A 10,629-nucleotide genomic window follows, 5' to 3' on the forward strand; every position below is an offset into this window, starting at 1 on the left:
TGAGTCTCCTAGCCAGGGAGACAGCTTGAAAGCTTGCTTGGTAAAGTACTTGCTTTGTAAGCCTGAGGACTTGAATTTGATCCCTAAAACTGACATTTTTAAAAAGCCAGTTGTGAGGGGAGGGGGAAGAGAGAGAGAGAGAGAGAGAGAGAGAGAGAGAGAGAGAGAGAGAGAGAGAGAGAGAGAGAGAGAGAGAGAGAGAGAGAGACTCAGTAGATAAGAATCCATAGTGCTCTTGCAGAAGACCAGAGTTCAGTTCGCAGCACCCTCATCTGTCCTCTGCTGGACTCCCGAGGCAACTACACACCCATGTGTACCTAAATCTCTCTGTCTTTCTGTTTCTGTCTTTTTCTGTATTTGTCTCTGTCTCTGTCTGTCTGTCTCTGTCTCTCTCTATATATACTCTCTCTCTCTCTCTTTCTCTCTCTCTCTCTCACACACACACACATGAGAGAGACAGAGAGAGAGAGAGACAGAGAAAGAAAGAGAGACAGAGACAGAGAGGCAAAGAGACAGGGAGTCATATTTCATTCACTTTGCAAATTCTCTTTCTTTTTGCCTCATGAAAAGCCTTCTCATCATCTTCTCCTTGCTACCTAGTACTTCTTATCACACTTGGGTGGGGGTGTTGATGTTTCAGACCTCTGAATCCTTAAGTTATCAAGGGGACATCATGTCCCCTACAGCCCAATTCACAGTTTTTAGCTGGATGGCAGAACAGTACTGCTTCTGACCTGTACCTTTGGACTTTTTCATGAAAACAATGTCTCCTCTTTTCTTGTGTAGTCAATATCTCCACAGAGGTTACACAGGGAACCAAAGACTGGCAGCCGCAAGACACTCATGATCCATCTCTGTGAGCTAGGGCAAATTTCTTCTTGCTTTCTCCAAGGAGGCTCATGAAAATGTTTATAGACACAAACTCATGTGAGAGATTTTTCAGAATTCAGGCCTAAAGGAAGGCCTTGTTGGCATAGTTTGTTTGAAGGATGAACTCTCAGATCAACAGAAACAGCATCCTCCCAGTTAGAAGTCAGCAGAGCAGTCAGTCATTTTCATGAGGAAAGAGAAACTAATGGTGGATTGAGCATTTTCGTGACTTGCTTGCCAGTTCTCATATTTTCCTCCTTGGAAAGTATTGCTTGAGAATTTGCTTAATGATTTCTACAGTGTAATTTATAGGAAACTTCTCAACTTCATGAGGCATAACTAAGTTGAATTAGAATATGGTGAATCCATTTAATTTTGTTGAGAATGCATTTAGAAACTGCAGCTTCTCCTCGGTGCTCTTGCGTGTCCCCAAAGGCCGTTTTCTCCTGCTCAAGCACACATTTAACAAAGCTCTGAACATATATTAATAGATGAAATGGGGACCCATGTTCCAACTTTCCTTTTGCAATTTAAAGGTCTATACCTTGTTTTATTTCAGTCAGAAAAACAAAATCACTTCAGCATGTATTTCCCTCTTTTGGTACCACTTTGCAAGGAGGGGGTGGCTTAGCCCTTCTCAAACATCAAACATCTTCCTTCCCTTCTTTGTTTCTTCCTTCCTTCCTTCCTTCCTTCCTTCCTTCCTTCCTTCTTACCTACCTACCTTCTCTATCCCTCTTTCTCTCTCCCTCTTCCAACCCTCCCCCTCTCTCCTGACACTGGGGGTGGAAGGATGGAACTGAAGCCTCACACATGCTGAGCAAGCACTCTATTACCACTGAGCTCCAGCCCCAGAAAACATGAACATCTGCTTCTGAGATGTTTCTAGCCCAGTGCTGTGCTTTCATGCTGACTCTCTTGAAAATGACTGTCATCTCTCTATGCTCACCAACCAAAGAAATAAGTGTGTTTTTACTCTGTTGATATAAAATTATACTCTATTAAATACAGTTCTTCAAAGTACCCATGCTTCCCAGGTATTCTGACCCATCATTACAGAAAAGCACTGCCATGATCTTTTTTCTTTTCTTTTCCTTTCTTTTTTCTTTCTTTCTTTCTTTCTTTCTTTTTAGTTTTCTTGAGACAAAGTTTCTCTTTATAGCCCTGGCTGTCCTAGAACTCACTAGGTAGACCAGGCTGGCCTTGAACTCAGGCATCTGCTTGTCTCTGCCTCCCAAGTGTTGGATTAAAGGTGTGTACAACTACTGCCTAGTACTGCCCTGATCATTTTTATGAGTGCTGTCTTCTGATACTCTACTAACAAAGCTGTTACTGTTTGGATCTTGCCCATATCTACCTTGTCTACAGTTTTGGAGAACAGATTTAATTTCTAGCTACCTCTCCATGAACACACATGGCAGGCCAGAGGTGCTAAAAATTAACATCTTGCTGGGAGAAGTCCTTCAACGTATGAGTAATGTTGACTAGAAATATGAGCACTCCATTGCCTATTTGGGAGAACAATTACCAGATGTGTCTTCTATTTGATTCCCAGCATTTCTCTATGTGATTGAGTTCAACTTGCCTACAATGGAAACTGGCTTATTAATCTCACTTGGCTGTGTGAGAAAACAGCCAAGTAATTATTAATCACTTGATTTTATTTTTTTATTTTTTTTATTAATTTATTCTTGTTACATCTCAATGTTTATCCCATCCCTTGTATCCTCCCATTCCTCCCCCCCCATTTTCCCATTATTCCCCTCCCCTATGACTGTTCCTGAGGGGGATTACCTCCCCCTATATATTCTCATAGGGTATCAAGTCTCTTCTTGGCTACTTGCTGTCCTTCCTCTGAGTGCCACCAGGTCTCCCCCTCCAGGGGACATGGTCAAATGTGAGGCACCAGAGTACGTGAGAAAGTCGTATCACACTCTCCACTCAACTGTGGAGAATATTCTGACCATTGGTTAGATCTGGGAAGGGGTTTAAAGTTTACCTCCTGTATTGTCCTTGGCTGGTGCCTTAGTTTGAGAGGGACCCCTGGGCCCAAATCTGCCTATCATATTGTTCTACTTGTAGATTTCTAAGACCCTCTGTATCCTTTTATTTTGCTGTTCTCCCATGCGTCTCTCATTTAGAGTCCCAATAGGATGCCTTCCCCTCTGTCCCAGTTTCCTGGTAAGTGAAGGCTTTCGTGGGACATGCCCCTTGGGCTAGTATGCAGATATAAGTGAGTATATACCATTTGATTCTTTCTGCTTCTGGGTTAACTCACTCATTATGATCATTTCTAGCTCAATCCATTTATCCACAAATTTCGGGAATTCCTTGTTTTTAATAGCTGAGTAGTATTCCATAGTGTATATGTACCACAGTTTCTTTATCCACTCTTCTACTGAGGGACACTTAGGCTGTTTCCATGTTCTGGCTATTATGAATAAGGCTGCTATGAACATGGTTGAGCAAATTTTCTTGTTGTGTGCTGGAGCATCTTCTGGGTATATTCCAAGGAGTGGAATAGCTGGGTCTTGAGGAAGCCCTATTCCCATTTTTCTGAGATAGCACCAGATAGATTTCCAAAGTGGCTGTACTAGTTTGCATTCCCACCAGCAATGAAGGAGTGTTCCTCTCTCCCCACATCCTCGCCAGCATGTGGTGTCGCTTGAATTTTTGATCTTAGCCATTCTGATGGGTGTAAGATGGAATCTCAGAGTTGTTTTGATTTGCATTTCCCTGATGACTAAGGAGGTTGAGCATTTCTTTAAGTGTTTCTCAGCCATTTGATACTCCTCTGTTGAGAATTCTCTGTTTAGTTCCAAGCCCCATTTCTCAATTGGGTTATTCGGTTTGGTGGTGTTTAATTTCTTGAGTTCTTTATATATTTTGGATATTAGACCTTTGTCAGATGTAGGGTTGGTGAAGATTTTTTCCCAGTCTGTAGGCTGTCGCTTTGTTCTCTTGACAGTGTCTCCTGCCTTACAGAAGCTTCTCAGCCTCATGAGGTCCCATTTATTAATGGTTGACATTAAGGCCTGGGCCGTTGGTGTTCTGTTCAGGAAGTTGTCTCCTGTGCCAATATGTTCCAGGCTCTTTCCCACTTTTTCTTCTAAGTGGCTTAGTGTCTCTGGTTTTATGTTGAGGTCTTTAATCCACTTGGATTTGAGTTTTGTGCAAGGTGACAAATATGGGTCCAGTTTCATTTTTTTACACATAGACCTCCAGTTAGACCAGCACCATTTGTTGAAGATGCTATCCTTTTTCCATTGAATGGATTTGGCTTCTTTGTCAAAAATCAAGTGACCATATGTGTGTGGATTCATATCTGGGTCTTCGATTCGATTCCACTGATCAACCAGCCTGTTGCTGTGCCAGTACCATGCTGTTTTAAGTACTATTGCTTTATAGTACAGTTTGAGATCAGGTATGGAGATTCCTCCGGAGCATCTTTTATTGTACAAGATTGTTTTAGCTATTCTGGGTTTTTTGTTTTTCCATATGAAGTTCAGAATTTAACTTTCAATGTCTTTAAAAAATTGTGTAGTTATTTTGATAGGGATTGCATTGAATCTGTAGATTGCTTTTGGTAGGATGGCCATTTTTACTATGTTAATTCTCCCGATCCATGAGCAAGGAAGATCACGCCATCTTCTCAGGTCATCTTCAATCTCTTTCTTCAGAGTTTTGAAATTTTTTTCATACAAGTCCTTCACTTGCTTAGTTAGGGTAACTCCTAGATATTTTATATTGCTTGTGGCTAATGTGAAGGGTGTGGTTTTCCTAATTTCTTCCTCTGCAAGCTTGTCATTTGTGTATAGGAAGGCTACAGACTTTTTTTGAGTTAATTTTGTATCCAGCCAATTTGCTGAAGGTGTTTACAGAAGAGAACATTTAATTCCATGAAACTTGAATTATAGACATTTGTCAGTTGCTGTACTAGTTAGGGTTACTATTGCAACTTGGAGAGGAAAAGGTTTCCTTGGTTTATACTTCCATATTCCTGTTCAACACAGAAAATATACAAGGACCCCAATAGTATTTAAGTAACTCTCAAATTTCCCTTTAGAATTCCTCAAGGCAGAACATCATCTGCATTTCTCTCAACACTCTTTTCTTCCAAGCTTCCACAGAACAGCTCACTAAGCTTTGAACAGTCAATGGATTCTTTTGCCCAAAGTTCCAAAGTCTTTCCATAATCCTCCCCCAAAACAACATGGTTAGGTTTATTACAGCAATACTCCATTATCATGGTACCAATTTCTGTCTTAATTGAAGTTATTACTATCATAATTAAACGCCATGACCAAAGAAGCTTGAGAAGGTTTATTTCACCTTATAGTTCCATATTACTGGTCATCAAAGAAGGAAGGCAGGACAGGAACTCAAACAGGGAAGGAACCTGGAGGCAGGAGATGATGCAGAGGCATGGATGAATGCTGCTTACTGGCTTGCTCTCCATGTCTTGCTCAGTTTGCTTTATTATAGAACCGAGGACCACCAGCCCAAGGAAGGCACAACCCACAATGGGTTCGGGCTTCTCACATTGACCATTAATTAAGAAAAGGCTGTAGAGCCAAATCTTTTAAAATTTTAAATTTATTATAATTTATTTTGATTGCATCCTGATTGTTATCCCCTCACTTGTATCTTCCCATTCCCACCCGCCCTCCCTCTTCTACCCTATTCCTCTCCTCTAGACCTCTAACAGAAGGGAACCTCCTCCCTTACCATCCAAATAGCCTGCATCCCCTTCCTCTGTGTGTCCACAGGGCCTGCCCACCAAGAGGAAGTGATCAAATCAGGGCTACCAGAGTTCATTTCAGAGGCAGTCCCCACTCCCCTGACAACTGTAGAGAATGCGCTGTCCATTGGCTAAATCTGAACAGGGGGTTGGGGGTCTAGGTTTACTGCATGCATTGTCCTTGGTTGGTGAAACAGTTTATGCAGGCCCACTGTGTCTGGATCTGCTGACCTTGATGGTCTCCTTGTGGGGCTCCTGAACCCTCTGGGTCCTTCCATCCCCCCATTCTTCCATACCACTCTCAGTGACACACCTGGAGTCCAGCAGTGAGTTTGAGCATCTGTCCTGATCCTCTGCTGGGTGGAGTCTCTCAGAGGACATATATCTTGGGCTAATATCCACTTATAAGTGATCATATATCATGGGTGTCATTCTGGGTCTGGGTTACCTCGCTCTAGATGATCATTTCTAGTTCAATGCATTTGACTGCAAATTTCATGAGTTCCTTGTTTTTAATAGATGAGTAGTATTCCATTGTGTAAATGTTTCTTTATCCATTCTTCAGTTGAGAGGCATCTAGGTTGTTTCCAGATTCTGGATATTACAAATAGAGCTGCTATGAACATAGTAGAGCAAAGATCCCTGTTGTATGGTGAAGCATTATTTGGGTATATTCCCAGGAGTGTCTGGGTCTTGCAGTAGCATTATTCCTAGTTTTCTGAGAAAGCACCAGATTGACTTCCAAAGTAGTCTTACAGCCAGATCTTATGGAGGCATTTTCTCAACTGAGGCTCCCTCTTCTCAGATAACTAACTATAGGTTGTATCAAGTTGACTTATAAAGCTAGCCAGCACAGCTGATAGATGGGTTCTGGGACGTGAATCTGGGTCCTCTGGAAGAGCAGCTAGTGCTCTTAACTGCACAGCCATCTCTCCAGAGCTATTCTATTTTCTTTCTTATTCAAAGGAAAGTACTCACACAATAAGAAAATGAGTCAGTGAGATGAATAGATGACTGGAAGGATATGGATAGATGAAGAGCTGGATAGCGATTTGACAGATGGATGAAAAAGATAGATGCACAGATGGAAGATGAGTGAATAATGAATGGATGGGTAGATGAAGAGGTACATAGATAAGTGAGTGGATGTGTGGATAAATGTAATAGCTGTTTAAAAAGTCATTTCCCCTAATACTTTAATCCTTCATTAGACATAGGCATCAATTACTCAAAGGTCACATTCCACTTAATAATCATTTTATCCTTTCATGCCTTATTAGTACTCTAACATCTCTTCTCATCATACCATGAATTAAAACAGTTTCTCCTACTTATCAATGTGATTTGTTTCTTCTGGTAAAATTTATACGTTAATCCCTTTATCCAATAATTCTGTCTACTTAAAAAGTATATTATCATAATTTCCTTATAAATAAACATAAACACAGTGTGATTGAAGAAAAAACATAGCTCTTCTATAAAAAATGATAAATAGCTAATTTTGTAGAAATATAGTTCAAGATATGGTAATGGAGATGACTTTAAATATTATACGCAAAATTTGGCAATGTTCTTAGGAAAACAAACCACTATTTATTGCATATTGCTCCACATCATTTAATTCTCACAGCCTGCCCTTCTTTCTCTTGTTCCCTATTCTTCCCTGAGACAGACTATAGAAACTGGAATTCCTCTCCCTTAGGCAGATCTTATATCCTGAAGATAGCCAAAAAGCCTAAAAACACTGTCCTGGTCCTTTCCCCATATTTCACTCTAGGACCTTGCCATAAAGAAATTCTCTGAGCTACCTTGTCTGACACTTGATCACAAAACCCTCATTCCAGAGAGATACTGCCCAGAGCCTGAGAGGAAGGGACTGCCCCAAAGAAAGGCCAAGAAGAATGGGAAAAGACTGGCTTTGCTAGGCTTCCTCTCAACCAGTTACTATTAAGCACAGCCACTTATCTTACTCTCCATTTTTTTTTTTTTTTTTTGGTGGAACTTAAGCACAAGAGTAGTTTTTTTCTGGGTCGTTTCTAAAGCCCCCTATGCCACCGAAACTTTGAATAAATTAAGATTATGCTTCATCCTTACTAATCTGTCTTTGCTTATGGGAGCGTCGACTGTGGCTCAAGATGCCATATCATAATAGTAACTGCATTGTTTCTGAAGGAAACGTACTGAGTCAGGTTTTCTACATTGCATTCCAAGGAATTAGGGAACAGAAAAAAAGAGGAGGTGGTAAACAAAGTGAGTGGAGAACAGAGAGGACCTGAAAACACTCCTGGATCAATTTTATCCACAGGATTGACCTTATTCATGGCAAAACCAATGAAATGAGTCCCTCTCACTCATTGTCCTTTTGGGCAGGCCAGTTGACTATTGATCATCACTGCAAGTCATTTGCCTCTTAAGACTAGACGTCGAGGAAAGTCAAAGGTCAGGACTTGATGTTTTCAAGTATAACTTTACCACATGGTCTTTGGAATTCATACTCTTGGTTTTCTTTCTTGATATGTGACTTTGAACCTTTCTGTGCCTCTGACTCCCCACCCATGAAATGAATGCTAGAATAACATCTATGCTATTGTGTACTTTTAAGGAATTGAGTCAGATTTAATAGGTGTCAATGGTGATGAAGTGAGGATGGTGATGGTGGTCATGAGATGATGGTAATTTTAGTAATGATGCTATAGAACAATTCTTCCAAGAGTAGTCCAGGAAGACTTGGTAGAATGGTGACATATGAACATGGAGTAAAAACAGAAAGATTTTCTACCTAAAGGAGAAAGCAAAAGATCCTTAGGACATTGCAAGCAACACTGAAAAAAGTTATAGGACACTTCTGAAAGAGCCTACAAAAAAATCCCCACATCAATCAACAAGCAAGCGCACTCACTTGTATGAGTTTATATTTTTCATGTGCATACTGTGTCTGAGGGGGCCAGAAAGGGCCACTTACCGGGTTCTAGTACTGCTGAGTCCCTGATTGGGAGAATTCATTAATGTTAATTTGAGACTCACTTTCATGAAGGACACTGTTAAAAATCTTAATTTGTATGTCAATACTAAGAGAATTCACATCTATCAAAGACAAGAGAAAGGAATAAAGCAATTGTTCAAATGATTGGTCTCTAAATTTGATTAATTTCTTCTATGTTCAATGTTAGAAATATAAAAAAAAAATCTGAGGGAAGATGGCTTAGTGGATAAAATGCATGCTATTCAAGCACCAGCTTCAGTTTGGCTCCCCAGCACTCGCATAAGTGTGTGTGTGTGTGTGTGTGTGTGTGTGTGTGTGTGTGTGTGTGTAATCCTAATGCTGGAGGGACAGAGACATGTGGATCCCACAGGCTCACTGGCCAGGCACTGTAGCCAAAACGGTGAGGTCCAGGTTCAGTAAGAGCCCCTGTTTCAAAAAAAGTAGGTGGAATGAGATAGTGGAAGCCCCTCAATGTCTTTGGCTTCCATAAGCAAGTGCATAAGCAAGTGAATCCACACATGCAAGCAAGCCCCCCCCCTCTCTCTCTCTCACACACACACACACACACACACACACACACACACGTGAATCCTGTGCTAAATTGGTCTCTGGGAAACAAAGGATAACAAGAATGATTTGAGAGAGACCTTTCATCGGTAATACCTGTAAGAAGGAAAAGGGAAATGAAGCAGTGGGCTGTGGAGAGCCTGGGATCATGAAGCAGCTCTGAAAAAGACTCTGCCAAGCCAAAGGGAGATCTGATACAAATATTGTCCATAAAGAGAGCCCCTCACTGGGCAAAATAACCAGGTCTTGGTATGCCTGTCATGGCTGATAGCTTCCTATCTTTGACTGATAGCTTCCTAGGAAAAGTAAGACCCCTCCAACTAGAAAGCAGAGGTGGCTCTTGCAAGCATTTAACAGCTACAGATTCTCAGCTGGACAACACCTTTTGTCTTGAAGTGCAATCTGCATTAAACATCTCTGATGGTGTCATGGTTCCACTAATGAAATACCTCTTAAGAGATCCACCTGTAGCCAGGTGGTGGGGGCAAATGCCTTTAATCCGAGCACTTGGGAAAGCCCTGTGAGTGAGAGAGAGGGGGGGGAAGAGAGAGAGAGAGAGAGGGAGAGAGGGAGAGAGAGAGAGAGGGAGGAGAGAGGGAGAGAGAGAGGAGAGGGAGAGAGAAGGAGAGAGAGAGGGAGAGAGAGAAGAGAGAGGAGAGAGGAGAGAAAGAGAGAGGGGGAGAGAGGGAGAGAGAGAGAGGAGAGAGAGAGAGAGAGAGGGAGAGAGAGAGGGAGAGAGAGAGAGGGAGGGAGAGAGAGAGAGAGAGAGAGAGGGAGAGTTTGTATGTGTGTACACATATATGAATATATGAACATAGGCACATATTTGATGAAATGTTATTTATCACTAATGACAAATGAAATTACAAAATTCTCAGAAAAAAATAGATGAACTTAAGAAACATTACTGTTACAAACATTCTAGAATAAGCTCATAACTTGCCATGAAAACTTAAGAGGTTTTAATGTAGGAGCTCAGCAGGAGCATCTGAAGTCACTTTTGACTAAGTGGAGAGTTCTAAGTCGACTTCCTGAGATCCTATAGGAAGGAAGGATGGATGGAAGGAAAGAAGGATAGATGGAAGGAAGGAAGGAAGGAAAGAAGGGCAAGCAGGAGCTAAAGTAATGGTTCAGCCATTAAGACTGATTGCTGCTCTTACAAGACTGATTATATCAGGTGGCTAACAGCACACACACACACACACACACACACACACACACACACACACACACACACCTTTAAAAAGAAATTAATTCACCTGCTTTGAGCTAAACAGCAGTTATATCTAGGAGGAAGTGGAATGCCCTGGTTTCTGGGAAGGGGTAAAAGGCATTTTTCTTCCAGAGTACAGTTTGTGTTGTTTCTGGATTGCCTAGTAACAAAAAGCCTCTGCTTGTTCTTTTTCTGACCTGATTATTTTCAGCGCAACCATTTTTTTCGATTGAAAGTTTTAAAAAAAATAATTGT

This window comes from Acomys russatus, chromosome X (genome assembly GCF_903995435.1).
Source record: "Acomys russatus chromosome X, mAcoRus1.1, whole genome shotgun sequence".
Lineage (NCBI taxonomy): Eukaryota > Metazoa > Chordata > Mammalia > Rodentia > Muridae > Acomys > Acomys russatus.